Genomic DNA, 15,404 nt, shown 5'->3' with positions numbered 1-15,404 from the left:
TTTTTAAACTAAAATAAGCACATGTCAAATGAGACCTAAATTAATCACCAAACCCATGCATTGAAACCCCTACCGGAGAGAAGCAGTCCCCATAAAAATGTGTCTAATTGTAAAAATGTTAGAGCTTACAAATTTTATCAAATACCTCTCATAAAAATGTGTCTAATTGTAAAATTATTAAGATTTATAAATTTTATCAAGTGTCTCCCACACATTTATGTAGAATATGAGACGCATATTGTATAGATTCCACGTCATACGAGATATTTGATGCTCTTGAGACGCACATTGCGTGATCCACACCTACATAAAATATTTGATAAACATTTGGATAGAATTTTTGAGAAGAATAATGTGGGACCCCTTTTGGGGGTCACCCCTCACCCCCTTTGTCACGTGGCAGGGGTGATTGGTGGAGCAGAAAAAAAAAAAAAAAAAAAAGTAACCAATAAGAAAGAGAGAGGGGTCAAAGAGTGGGGGAAAAGGGGATGAATCATTACTCTTTTGAGAAATCTAAGCATGACTCGTCTAACTGATGCTCAGGCACAAGTACGCAATCGAGCCCTTGTATTCCGTACCCTCTCTCTCTCTCTCTCTCTTCTTGGCTGCCTTATCGACTTCGGCCGCCGCCACCACCACCGAGACAGAGACAGAGACAGAGACACTGTGAAGGTCGGCAAGATGAGTCGCTACCACACGAAGCCTCGTCGTAGGCGTCACTCTTCTGATAGCTCCGACGATTACAGGTCTAATTTAACTTTTATCTAATTACATCTATGGATATACTCAAGCCCCCTAACCATATCCTCACTTCAGACAAACACCAACAAAAGCCTTCTCCTTATAATAGCGGTTAGTTACCATGTTTTGCCGCATTTTTAGAAGGGAAAAACTGTTATATATTAGTATAGATAGATATAAAATAGAAGATAGAAGATGAGGTTCATGTGTTTTTATGGGTAGACTCTGTGTTTTGATCCAAATAATTTAGAAAAAGTAAAGAAGAAAAAGGTTTTGAATTTTGACGTCGTGCGTTACTTTTATGTACTTTAGATTGTTGGTATACAATGTGCAATGAAAATGCTGTGTTTATTTTGTCAATAAAATCCAATTTTTTGTGCCACAGGAGTTATAAGTTGTTTATTATTAATTGGATAAATTACAAACACATCCTTGAGATTTACTTAAATTATAAATTATCTCATGTGGTTTTAAAAATTACATTTTGGCTAAGTTTGGGAAGTCCCAAATAAGTCAAAAAGCCAAAAAGTTACTCAAAAAGTTAAAAAGCTAACACTATTCACCAAAAGTCAACAATTACGGCTGCACAACTCCCAATTCAAATTTTCCTCTACAAACCAATTTTTACAATTTTTTATTACACATTTTTCCATAAAAAGTCAAAAAGTTAACCCAAACATCCATATTTTCAATCTCAATTTTTTAGTTCAAAAAGACAAAAAGTGCACTTATTTAGTCTTCCCAAACTTGGCCTTTATTCCCAAGATTTCTAATTTAATAACAAATAGGTCTTTTTATTAATAATTCATCAAGTTAACTAGTGATTTTTAATAATATTAAAATTTTATTTCAATTAAAAATTCAGATAATTTTATTATTGTATAGGTGAACACTTAAAAATTTCAATTTTTAAATTAATTTTATTAAATGAAAAATTCTGACAGAAAGATATTTGTAATTTTTCAAACCACATGAGACAAATAGTATGTTAAGCATACTTCGGGGTATATTTGTAATTTACCCTTATCAATTTATGAACCATCACTGTGAATTTATACTCTGTGTGTTTAGTTAACAAGTAATGTTCTGACAGATGGATGAGCTCTTGCTTTATTTGATTGGCTTACAAGAACGTTACCTTGTTTGGGAGTTTAGCTATTTTAGTAGATTAAAATTTTTGGTGTTTGAGAAGATGGTTAGATTTTTTTGTAGTTAGATGTGATAGTTAGATGTCTTTTTGTAAATTTTAACTTAAAAAGCCAAATTTAAGCCCCTTTATTTTTTTATCAACAAAAAAGAATTTCATTGATGAAGAAAGCAGCATAAGTAAAAACTTACATTAACAAAGAGGGAAATGCAAAAAACATCAACGCTGACTTTAACAAATAAAATTTTAAAAATATATATATATATATTATTAGAGCCAGAGCAATTTAGGAGACGTATCCATCAAATTTTAATTGTTGTGGATTTCAGCTACTCACTTGTGGAGACAAGTCAACCGTTCATTGAAGGAGATGGGTCCTTTTATCTAGCAACTCTGTCATGCGATTGTGGCTAATTCCAAAAATGGATGGAGTTTGAATGAAATAGGAGCGAGCAAAATGGAAAAAGTTGCTGGTGTAGGAAGTTGGTATTGGTGAGTCCATGACCTTGTGCATAAAGGTTAAGGAGAAAATACCTGTGTTTTAATGAACTTTGCCATATGCTTTCAAGACTCGTGCTTTGAAAGTTGATAAGAGAAGAGGGAGGGGGGTAGCTTAGATAATTATCGTTTGTGATTCTTTATTTATTTATTTATTTATTTATTTAATGTCGGAAAGTGTGGTGAATTTGGGAAGTTAGAGTTGATCCCAATTGGTGAGGTTGCCACTGTTGAGGATTTAGCCTTTATTGTTGGACGTGAGGTCAGGTTTCTTTCCTCCCACGTACTTGAGTTTCATAGGTGGGAAGTTTTTTAAAAGCAGTTAGGGATTCATTGGTGGAAAGTTTTAGAAGAGGTTGGTGGGATGGAAGAGAGATTTGTCTTGAGACTTCCTATTATTTTCTCTCTTTGTTATTCCCATGTCAATGACTAGGAGTTTAGAAAATATCAAAACAGATTTCCTTCGGGAAGATTTGAGAGAGGAATTTTTGGCACAACTTTGATGGATTGTGATATGTTGTTCTTTGACTGAGACAGATGGATTGGGAGTTAGGAGTATAAGTCTCTCCAGCCGAAAATTGTCACATGTGTCTTTCAAATTTTGTTTGTGAAATGTACAAATTTCTTGTGCAAGGTGGTGGCCTTTAAATATTTATGCTTGTATGCGGAATGGTTGATATTGGTATTCACCGGAAGTGGTTTTACTCCCATGGGTGGTCTAATGAAAGAAACTAGGAGTGGATGGATGAGTTTCTAAAGCATGTGCAATTTGGATTTATCTGTCAATCCAAGGTGGTCCATTTTTTTCCTCTGAAAGAAAATGTTGAGGGGCAGAGCTATTAAAGGATTCAAAACCAAGAAAGTTTCCAATTTGTATGAAAAATAATGGATTTGGAGAAGAACAAAAAGAGAAGGAAAATATGAGTGAAGGAAAAGTTGTTACAATATTAGGTTGCCAGTTGTTGTGGCCTGACTTGATTGTTTAATTCAGGTTGTTATTCCATTTACCCTTGTATGAAATTGTCTACTTCGTGTATTTTATATATGTCATATCAGTTTTGTTTATTTCATATCAGTCATGTTATGGTGTTATATTTGATTATAGATGTTTCAATGCTCATAATGAAATTTTTAATATTGTATTTTTTTACTTATATGTGGAATTTTTTTTTAGCTAGTAAAGAATTGTTATATATTATCTTGCTGACTTGTCATATTTTCACTTAATCCTTGATTCTGATGCAGTGTTTTCTTGCGTGGTGTATGTGTAGGGCCGGAAGCCTATTCAAGAAGCCAATTATTTGGTTTATCTTATCTCATTAATGGATTTTACTTTATGTTTCTGTGTTTTGATGTGTTTCCAATTTTATACCTGTTCCATCGTGTATAAAAAATGTTTCCGAGTGTTCCCTATTATGAACCAACCATGACATCCCAATGAAATATCCTTGAATATTGTAAATGAATACCTACTAAGCAGTAAGCACTATTATTGGTTCAATCAGATGAGCTTCGGTTACTAGAAGCTTGGTTTTGGAAAGTGAACTAGGTTTGCAAATACTTTCAAACATAAAAAGTGAATAACAAATTTATGGATAAAGTCAAGAAAACATGGTTGGTGAGGTACTAGAACGCATTTCCTGTCATGAAGATTGCTTGCTTAATTACGGTGGGAGTTTGGTGCTTTGTGTGTCTGAGGACATAACAGAAAATCTATTTAAGGGAGCTCACTGTCACGACTTGTGATATTATTTTACTCCATTCCTTAATCTTTGTAGCTATGTTGTTAACGACGACTATTTATCTAGATGAGTGGTGCTCTCATCACACATTGTGCTTTGGTGCATGTTTTGCAATATCGGCATGAAGTTTAAATTTAGGAGATTGCTTAATTTGTTGCCACTGTGGCTGTATCTGCAGCCCTGTCTAAAATTATGGGTCTACCCTTGAGGGCTGTGGATATAGCAATTTCCTGAATTTATATACATTTCTTTCCATTATATAGCATAGAGCAGGGGAAATGGGGTTTTGTTCATTTATTGACTCAGTTTTGTCCCTGAATTGATTGAAAATGACAGTTCTTCTGATGGTGAGCATGACGCATCTAATCATACAAAGAGGTGAAAACAGAACGACAAACCTAAGAAGGTGGTTGTTCAGAACTTCTTTGCCACTCATTAGATTTTTTGTTTGCCAATTAGTGTCATTTATTGCCTTTTCCTTCCAGAACAAGGAAAGGACAAAGGGAAGAGTCATCGCCACAGACGTCATAAGCATAAAGTTAAAGAGGTAGTCCACTAATCTCTCTGTAGCTCTCGTCTCCATACTTTTATCTGTTGTGTGAGCCATATATTAGAGTGTATGGCATCATTAAATCGATTGTGATTCTTATCAAACATAATTTGATATATGGATTGCTTATTGTAGGCAGGTTTTGCAGTAATATGAAAAATGAACAACTAAACAATACTTCGACATCTGATGAGAAAAATGATGAGTGCTTTTATTCAGAATCGTAGTTTGAGATATTAAATACAGATATATGGCTTAATTTTCTAATCACATGCATGTGCACCTCATCTTCCATGTAAGGGGGCTTGTTCCATGCTTTTGCTCTTATCAATTTGAGAATGTGGACCTACTTGTTAATATATGGCTATTTCCAAAGTGAAAACATTGCTTTATGATGTGACATTGCTGTCAATTTGAAAAGCATCAAATTGAATATGAAGAATGACATGGCTACCCTGCTATGGAAAAACAAGTTCAACTTACCAGTATTTCAACTTGATGCTTTTCAATCCAGGTATTATATTTGTCACTAACTGCAGCAGCAAGAGGTAGATGACTATTATAAAGTAGTAGCACATCTTTATGGCATGTCTCAAAAGGAATATATTAAAAAATAGGCTAAATTACACTGACCTCCCCTGAGGTTTAAAGAAAATACAACAAGTCTGACAATTTTGGCATAATTACACCGACCTCCCTTCTAGTAAGGCTAAAAGAACCTGAACTAATGTAGATGGTGTGAAGACACAAAGATAAATAAGGTAAATTATACATTTAAGTTTATAAGAAATGACAACATCATTTTTCTATCCATAATTAACGAATTTTTGATATTTGTTATAAAAATGGAGCTAAGTGTTATGTAAATTAAAATGATAAGGGATCCCAATGGAATTATGCAAACTTGTGAAGCTTATTATATTTTCTCTAAACCTCAAGGGGGTCAGTGTAATTTACCCTAAAAAAATATGTGGCGAGGTGGTGGTGCTTTGGGTTTTTAGCTTGCATGTGATTGGAACTTCTACACTATTGTTTCATGAAGTTCTGGAATTTCATGAGTCATGCATACGCGGAATTATTGTTATTTTTTATAATAATAATCTTTTTTGATAGATAATTGTTTTGTTGTTATTATTTGTTATTGCTGTGACTTGCTTCTGTTTTTTTGGTTTTTTGAATATGTTTTCTTCCACATATGAGGTGCTTATATTACTTTCTGCCTTTCTATGGATGGCTCTTCGAAATTGGAGCTGGGGTCTGTAACATGTTGACTACTTCATCAACTTTACCTGGATGATGTTTCTGGCTCGGGGTTGTCCTGAAAATGGAGCCATATATAGAATCAGCAGGATGAGAGAAGTAGCAGCCCTGTGCAACTTTCAAAGGTTTGCACTTGGATAAAAAATTTCAATTTTGTCTTTTCCATTTCTTTTACACCTAATTTCGTTATTTCACAAAATCCAGTTTCTAGGGTGCGACAAAGAGGAAGATGTCCGCTGCAATGTTGTCTGTGGCAAGAAGGTAAGGTTATAATTAGTCCATTGAAACGACAATTAGTGTCTCTTGGATCAATTATTTGTTACTTGTCCTTTTTATATGTGGTAGATTATGTTGAAGCTTGAGAAATCGAAGGAGGACAAGTTGGCAGAAAATAAGCAAACTGAATTGCTGAAATTCTTGAATGCTAGTTATGATTGATTTTTGGAGTTAGCGTTTGAAGTGAAGGATTGGTGATGTGCGCTGCACGTCTGAAGGGAAAGACTCATGATCCTCTGGCTTTGCTGATGACTGAATTATGCTGTCCAATAATACTTTTGTGTTTGCTATGTGGTAGAGAAATGTATACACTGGTTCTTTGCAGCCTTTAGTGTTTCTTGAGAGTTTTGATAAGGTGATATATTATATGAAATTGAAGTTATTTTATGTGGATTTTATCATTGTTTTGATACTCAATTTTTTGGTGTTATTTATATGTATCCTTGAGATAGAACAAGATTTTTAGGCGTTGAGACTGTTATAATATGTTATGCCATCTGTTTACTTTGAGATGTTTCACTTGAATTTTCTTTTTAATCTCTATTTTTTTTAATTGTATTTCTAAATTAGCTACTACCGACCACCACTTCTCTGCAACTCCTTCATCGTTCACTCTCTCAATGAAAAAAAAAATGAAAAAGAAAAACAAGAAAATTACATTTTATCCTAAAAAAATGTATTGTGTGAGGGTTGCATATCAGACCAATGGAATGACTACATTGTAATTTAATTGAAAGTGTAAATGATTAATTATTATAATTAAAAAATAGAAAATGGGTAAATTAGGTTGGTGTTTTTTTAGTTAGAGCGAAGTAGTTTTAATTTGAACATTGAACTTTTAGTTTTGTTATAAGATCATTCCCAGCAGTTTACTTAAATTTTATCCTAAAATATTATTAAAAAATTCATTTCTTATTATTTTTTATTTTTTTTGATCGGAAGAGAAATCCATTAAAGATGAGCTAAAACGGCACTTACAAAAGAGTCCATGCTTACAAGTAGAGCTTACCCAAATCAAAGGAAAAATGAGTAAATAAATACATAAGCAAATAAAAATAGTATCAAAGACATGATCATACGTGATCCTAACCCGTACTGCAAAGTAGAAGCGATCATAAGAGATCAGCACTAGGGCTAGTCGGAGATACCACAAAAGCTTCACTCCAGAGAGGGTAAGCTAACAGATCACACCCATGGAACTCAAACACACAGAAAACAGAAATAAAATTAGAAAAAAGCTAAAATAAGAAAACCAAAGCTGAGATCTGAGGAAGAATCAGATCTGGTGGAAGTAAGGCCACGGCGTGGTGGTGGTGGTGTCGGCAGCGAGAAGAGGCGATAGGTGGCAGATCCGTTGTATCGTGGGTGTGGCGACACGGAACAGTGGGAGGCAGCGGAGAAATGGCAGATCGAGCTCAAGTTAAGAGGTGGAGGAGGAGAAAATGCAAAAAAATTTCCACCCTAAAGGAAAAAAGAACCTCACAAGGAGGGAGAGAGTGGGAAGAAGTCTCCCAAGAGTTATTTTGCAGAAAATAAAAGAAAGAGGGGGAAGAGGAGAGAGGCAGCCCGAGAGAGGCCAGAGCCCCCCCTCCAAAAGCAGCAGCCCAAATGGAAACCCTAGGAGAGAAAGCTAGAGAGAGAAACTTGTCAAACTCATCTTTCGTGCTTCATTTCTTACTTTAGAAATCACTTTTTCATTTACTTTCCTCATCAAACTCTCTATTCTTTCTCTATTCTATTAAAATAATCTTTTTAATTATTTTTAAATTTAAATATTTTTTTAATAATAAAATAATAGAAACACAAGCCAACCAACTCTGCAATTTCAAGGCAATGGGCTTCTGCTCAAATTATGAAATTTTTCAAACAACAGCATCATTAATTTTAGTTGAAGCAATTGGGCAGCTACTCAAATGGTAGAATTTTTCAAACAACAACTGTCATTTTTTCAATAGCCTAACCGTCATTTTGTGAAACCATTTGATATAAGCAGCAATTCAATGGGAACATAAGATAAGTGAGTGTCACCGTGATTATATCAGATAGCAATGATAAGATAGCAATTATTTAGTGCAGACAGTGATTATATCAGATAAAGGGCATTAAGTTCAAACAAATTCAATGGGAACATGAGTATATTTATCCTCATAAGATATTGTAAGCTAACCATGTTTCATTTTTTAATTTTTACCTCTATTATTGGCATTACCAAATGAAGCAATGGGGATGTAACTATCAACACAAACACTATTTGCAAACAGTTAACAAAGTAGTAACTGTAACTTTTATTTTGCAGAAAAACAAATTTATTTGTGCCAAGATGATTAGCAATTTTGTATAAACCAAACCATATAAACAGAGTAATTTCTTTTTCTTTCTTTCTTCTTTCTTTGCTCAGTCTTTTACATCTAGCAGTACAAGTGTGTATATAGACCATGCAAACCTGAAGCTCAGCTAAGATGAAAAACCATTAGCATTGACGATCATGTAGAGCAGCACTACATGCTCTTGTCACCACCATAGGCATTCAATTAAACAGAGGTGAGGTCATTCGCCCGAACGTCTGGCCGGTCAACCCCTTGGACATCCGGCCCCTTGTCTAGGTTGTTGTGTTACGCTGCTTTATTGCTACTGTTCTGCTCTGTTGCTGTTGTTTTTCCCTTTTGCGCCTCCTGCTGAAATAAAATAATAATTTATCAAATATGATAGGGAGTCCCTGTAGCAATCCTAAATTTAAGAGATTATATAAGGGATCGGATGGGGTTGGATTTTTGAAGAATTAACCCCTTATAATAGCAAAAAAACTATTTTAAGGCATCTGTTGTGATGCTCTAATATGTCTTTTTTTATCACTTATTGTTAAGATTTTAAATGGAAAATGACTATACACAAATCTTTTTAATTTTACACGTGATCTTTTTTCATTCAAAAACTAAAAATAAAAAGTGAAATTTACAATAAAACTAAAAATATAATATTTAGATTATTTAAATTAAAATTACAAATATTAAAGTAAAATTTTAATTAAATTATAGGGACTAATGATATAATTTAATCCTAAAAAATCAAAATGAGATTCACCCATTTAATTTGGTATACCTAGCATTCATGCCATCTTTAATGTGGATATGACTCTGATTCAGGCATGCAGATTTTGTACTTAACTTCTTTTCTATTTATTTATTATTATTTTTTTTTTTCGTTGATTCAGTATGTACTTACCATTTATGGTTATGGTTGGAGCTCTGAGTCACACACTCTCCAAAAACACAGAGAAAATTGCATTTCAATGTGGATTTTTTTAAAAAAAAAATTCAAATAAGTGGTAAATTTTATTAATTTTAATAATAATTTTTTTTTTAGTAAATTTGTAAATATTTTATGAAGAGATCACTGATTTGTAATTTTTTTAAAAACATAACTAAAATTAATTGGGGGTTAGTTTGTTACTGTAGAGTAGTTGGTGAAGGAATCAATTGGCATTTACAACCCACCCCAATCTCTTTTTGTGGGCTTGCATGTGGGCAATCTGTCAGTCACTTGTTGTTCATATCTCAGTAACAAGAAAAACTGTTGGTTGGTTGTGAGGTATCACGTAATCATATTTCAAATCAATCATAAATTTTATATCTCTCATATTCTCTAATTAATATAAAATTATAAATTTTACTCATTCATCAATCACAATACATATAAAACACCACGTGACACTGCTCCTAAATCAATCAATAACGTCTCCTGGAACAATATCCGTAAAGGTACTCCCCTTTGTTGCATGAGTAAATGGCCATTCCATGTACAAGACATTAAAGCAACCACAAGAAAATGAGGCACCCATCAAGAAAACATGGCAACTTGGCAAGTGATTCTCTCTCTCTCTCTCTGGTAAGTGTCATTGAACTTGGACTTGTTCGTTGAAAAAAAATCTCAAATTAATAAATTTTATGAATTTTTAAATTAATTGACGTGTCCAAAAAAATTTAAAATTTAAAACATAATCTACTTCAATAATGTCATAGGTTTTGGAGAAGGTAACAAGGTGAGTTTATTGTCCCTCGCCCCGTACGATGTAAGGAGCAAGACAATTTGGAGAGGGGGCTATGGTGGAGCTGGAGCAGGGCAAGGGCAAAATAAAAAAATTAATAAAATTTTATTGGAAAAAACAATATATATTTTTGTATTTCTGTATTTTTGTATTGGTCAAAATAATAGATTTTAGCATTATCATATTATATAACAAATATAATATGATAATTGATGTGGAGTATTACTTCAAAATACTAAAAAATCTCTCTGCATCCAAACCACCACACAATTTTCTACATGCAGATCTGGTACTTACCATTGTTGTTTCTTGTTTCTGATATTTTTAAAAAATTTATTTATTTATGGGAAAATAACATGTCTCTGATTTTACAAAAATTAATTACAAATCTATGATAAAGTGTATGATTTTTTTATCTTCTAATATTTATAAAATTTATCATTAATTTAAGATTTTTTTTTAATTATACACTGCAGTGAAATTATCTCTTTATTTATTAAGTTTGTACTTGCTATTCATGGGTTATGGTTGGAGGTAGTGAAAGTTGAGTAGTTGAAGAAATCAATAATGGCATTTACAACACCACCGCACTCTTTTCAGACCAAACGAACATATGGGCAATTTGTCAGTCATTTGTTGTTGATAGAGTAACCATAATATGTAAGGTATTATACTTTATTGCATGAGTAATGTCATCGTCATTACGAATGGCTTTCGATGTACAAGAAATTAAAGAACCCTGAACCTACTCTAACCTAAATTTTGAAGTTGTATTTAGTTGAAAGATTTAGGAATGAATTTAGAAAGAAAAATTAAAAAAAAAAGGTAAATTTTGAATAAAATATACATATCTTTCATCTAATTTCAAACATTTTTTCCTTTTTTGTTTTTAAATTCTTTCCTAAATTCATAAAGAAATTGTTATAATTCCTAAATTTTCTACCAAATAAATTGCCAAATGGGTGTGAGAATGTGGACCCCACATCCATGTGAGACATTTGATTATTTATTTGGTAAAAAATTTAATATTTCTAATATTACCCAATTGATAAAACAAATATAGGTTAAGAGAAATGGAAATGTGAATCATTCTCAAGGCCCCACATAAACTTGAACATCTTTTTTATAAGAGTTATTGAAAAATGTTTGAAACCCTAAAAAAGTAGGAAGCGGGGTTACTACAGTCACTACAAGAAAGTACACTTTTAGCTATTAAAATATTAGTTGTCAAAGGCTCATTTTTGGTCGCCAAAAGTCATCGACGACTAAAAATTTTAGTCGCCCAGCTAATTGGGCGTACTTTGTCGGCAATAGTATTGGCAACCAAAATATTTTTGGTCGCTAATTTACTACTTTTGGCTACTAAAAATTTATTAGTTGTCAAAGGTAACCTTTTGGTGACTAAAATTTTAGTCGCTGAAAACTTCTACATAAAAATGAATTCAACAATTGGCGACTAAACATTTTAGTTGTCGAAGGATGCCATGTTCTTTTGTGACTAAAATATTTAGTCGGCAATAGTTTATTCCCTCAATCTGATATGTTTTGGCTACTAACTATTTAGTCACCAAAAGTCTTTTTTCTTTTTTACTACTAAGGTCTCGCTTGGGAACAAGCTAATTTAGTAATTTGCTGGCTATTTGGCTAAAATATAAGCTAAAAAAGCCTAGTATGTTTGGGATGATTTTTTGATTTTTTACGAAAATATGTGCAAAAAGTAGAGAGAAAATATAATCTTTGACTTTTTGGGATGGGCTGTTGGCTTTTTAGTTTTTTTAGTAACTTTTTGACTTTTTGGCTAAAAAAGCCACTTGCCAAACGAGGCCTAAACATTTAGTCACCAAAAACTTTTACTTGCATTTTTGGCTACCAAAATATTTAGTAGCAAAAAAATTTATAATTTTTTTAAAAAAAATTAATTTTTTGACCACCTGTATTTATTCCATTATCAGTGTAACATGTACCCTGTATACAAACAAAATAATCCTTGAATATTAATTATATTAACAACCATTCCACAACGTCCATGCATTTCACTTTCAACCATCCAAAAAATTCATATTTAATATCAAATTCTAAATGTAATAGAAACTCCATACAAATCAAGTATAATCCAACATCAAAAATATAATTCCATACATAACAGAGGATTAACCAAATTTAATTTCCAAAACATAATCTGTACCACACTAAAAAATTAATCTATACCGCACCAAAAACTAATTGTACAACGTCAAAAGGTAATCTGTACCATGCCAAAATTTAGATATGTTCCAGGCCAAAAAAGTAATCTGTACGAACAATTTTAATCCGTAGACTAAAAACAATGTCTTCCGTACTTGTCAAAAAAAATTGTATTCACAATCTCACGCCAAAAACCATCTGTAAAAATAAAATTAATCGTTAGTATTGACTAAATATTGACATATTTAAAATTATAAAAAAATAAATATGAAACTCAAACTAATTTATCTTTTAAAGTTAATCATTAATTTTGCATACTCGAATATACATAAAAGAAAAAAATGTAAAACTCGAATGCATATGTTTGGCAACCAGTAATTTTACAAGTAATCATTGTACATAATTAATAATTATTTTTCCATTTTTGGGCCCCAAACGCTGTTTTCAACTAAGTTAAAGGTGTTTTCGACTACTCTCAACCTACGTGTCCTATTTATGTACCGTATGTTCCTACAGGTCATATTTGGCATGGGAAAGCTACCCGTTACATCCCAACAATGATGGCAGGGCTGTTTTGCATTTTTACCCCTCGAACGCCTTTTTTCAACTAAGTCCATGGCATTATTGACTCTAACTCCCAACCTACATATCCTATTTACCTACCGTGTGTCCTTACATGTCACATTTGGCACGAGGAAGATGCCCGTTACATCACAACATTGGTTGGGGGCTGTTTTGCATGTTCGCCCCCGAACGCCTTTTTTCGACTAAGTTTAAGGCGTTTTTTACTCTAACTCCCAACTTACGTGTCCTATTTACCTACCGTCTGTCCCTACAGGTCATATTTGGCACGGGAAAGCTACCCGTTACATCACAACAGTGGTTGGGGGCTATTTTGAATTTTTACCCCCCGAACGCCTTTTTTCGACTAAGTTTAAGGCATTATCGATTCTAACTCCCAACTAATGTGTCCTATTTACATACCAAGTGTCCGTACAGGCCACATTTGGAATTGGAAAGCTGCCCATTATATCACAGCATTGGTTGGGGGGCTGTTTTGCATTTTTGCCGCTGAAACGCCCTTTTTCGATTAAGTTTAAGACGTTTTCAACTCTAACTCCCAACCTACCCGTAATAATTACAATCCGTCTATTGTCACAAGTCCTATTTGTCATGGGGACGCTAATCGTGACATTCATAATGTCGTTCGGGGGCTATTTTGCATTTTCTCCCCTGAAACGCCCTTTTTTAACTAAGTTTAAGGCGTTGCTAGAAAATGGTTGCTAGAAAATGCTAATACATGGGACAAGCATCTAGTGCCTTTGGCTCCAAAACACTAAAATAGCAACCCAAGACTCAGATAAAACACTAATTTAAATGCACAATAATAACAAAGGGTCATGAGTCTAATAGATAAAAACTCATCATAAATAGGTTACTTTTAGTTCAATGCTTTAATATATTTCATCCATATATCTTAATTTCTTAACTATATGAATAACTATTCCACATTCATATTACTAGGATTCTCAAATTATTCATTTCTGGGTAAAAGCTACACTCAATTGATTAGAACTAACTCATCCTATGTTATATGGATTCGGGTGTCGGGTGTCGGGTTCGAGTATGTGTCTAAGTCTCCAAATTCATCTAATCCCAAGTTCAATACATGGATGGAAAAATATTCATATTTCTTAATATAAATATGTGGCATACAACATTTAGAATATGTCATACTGCACAAAGATATTGACAGTAGCAAGCATCATATGCACCAATTGCGAGCACTCAACAATATCTAAACAATATGAGGAGTTCACTTAATGATTACCAGGCTTGTCCACAAATTGTGTTACTCATCTTGAAGTCACAACTGCCATAACAAGAGATTCCATAGCTATATATATATATACATATATCAATGAAAATATTGAACTGCCTTGTATGATTCCATAGCCAATCCATTATGTTGACATTGTAAGTGATTTTTGTGATTAGATGCTCTCCCCACTTCTTTGTTAAATAAGCATATTGTTTGATGTAGTTTAGCAAATTTATGCTTTAAATTGCAGATTTAGAGTAGCAGTGATTGCTTTCTCTAGGATTTTGCTTGGCGCTTTCAATCCAGTTTGGTAAGAACCTATCTTATGGTGAAAAGGGAAAAAAAAATAAAGCAAAAGAATCTAAATATTTTTCTATTATTCAAATAGAATTTTAGGGAAAATGAGAAGAATATTTTAAAATATAGTAGATAAAAATAAAATAAAAATACATTAACAAAAGGTTGTAGCATTTTTTTTCAATAAAAATAACCTTTAATCTACAAATAAAACTTTATTAATCTACAAATACAAAGCACACAGTCACTTCATTGCAAAATGGTTTTAAAAAAAATCATTACCAAAAAGCTCCACAATCAAGCAATCTAATCAGAGATTCATACACTAAGTTATGCACAAAGTAGAACATGTCCAGTAGTGAGCCTTCATCCATATTGTTACCTCTATCTTCATCCAAATTGATCCAAAGAACAGCACAAGGCAGAGCTTTCCATATCTAGCAACTAGCATCAACTAGCAGCAGCAACAGTAGCAGCACTCCATTTCTGCAGCAGTAACTAGCCATTCCTGCAGCAACAACTAGCAACTAATAGCAGCAGCAACACTCCTTTTCTACAGTAGCAGCTGTGACGACCTTGACCTCCGAACTAGTATATTATGTTATTTTAATAAGCCTAATTGCATGATTGTGTGTTTACTTATGTGATTACATGCTTAATTTGTGATTATCTGTCATTACATGGAATATCTGTTCAAATTGACAACTTAGAGACAGAAATTGAGAGCCTAAACAGCTTCAGAAATTGAAATTGATTAGCGTAATAGACTAATTAGAATATTTAAAATTTTATGGCAACTTTAATTGAAAATTGATTTGGATCAAAATAATTAGATTAAACTG

At 33.0% G+C, this 15,404-nt stretch overlaps 1 long non-coding RNA gene across 4 annotated transcripts; it reads left to right on the top strand.

Moving 5' to 3' along the window:
- The first annotated feature begins 515 nt into the window (after window positions 1–515).
- Window positions 516–6,739, top strand: LOC114314993 (uncharacterized). 4 transcript variants are annotated; one of them, XR_014330331.1, is made up of 7 exons: window positions 542–746; window positions 2,218–2,380; window positions 4,465–4,534; window positions 4,614–4,675; window positions 5,879–6,063; window positions 6,143–6,199; window positions 6,284–6,739. It is a non-coding gene; the product is annotated as an uncharacterized LOC114314993 (long non-coding RNA). The 4 variants fall into 4 exon arrangements; XR_003647635.2 differs by lacking the exon at window positions 2,218–2,380 and having other exon boundaries at window positions 516–746; window positions 5,929–6,063; XR_003647634.2 differs by lacking the exon at window positions 2,218–2,380 and having other exon boundaries at window positions 516–746.
- The last annotated feature ends 8,665 nt before the right edge of the window (window positions 6,740–15,404 follow it).

Source organism: Camellia sinensis, chromosome 5 (genome assembly GCF_055761805.1).
Source record: "Camellia sinensis isolate YWXY chromosome 5, ASM5576180v1, whole genome shotgun sequence".
NCBI lineage: Eukaryota > Viridiplantae > Streptophyta > Magnoliopsida > Ericales > Theaceae > Camellia > Camellia sinensis.
Note: the sequence above shows the minus strand (reverse complement) of the source record. Positions and strands in the feature narration are given on the sequence as shown.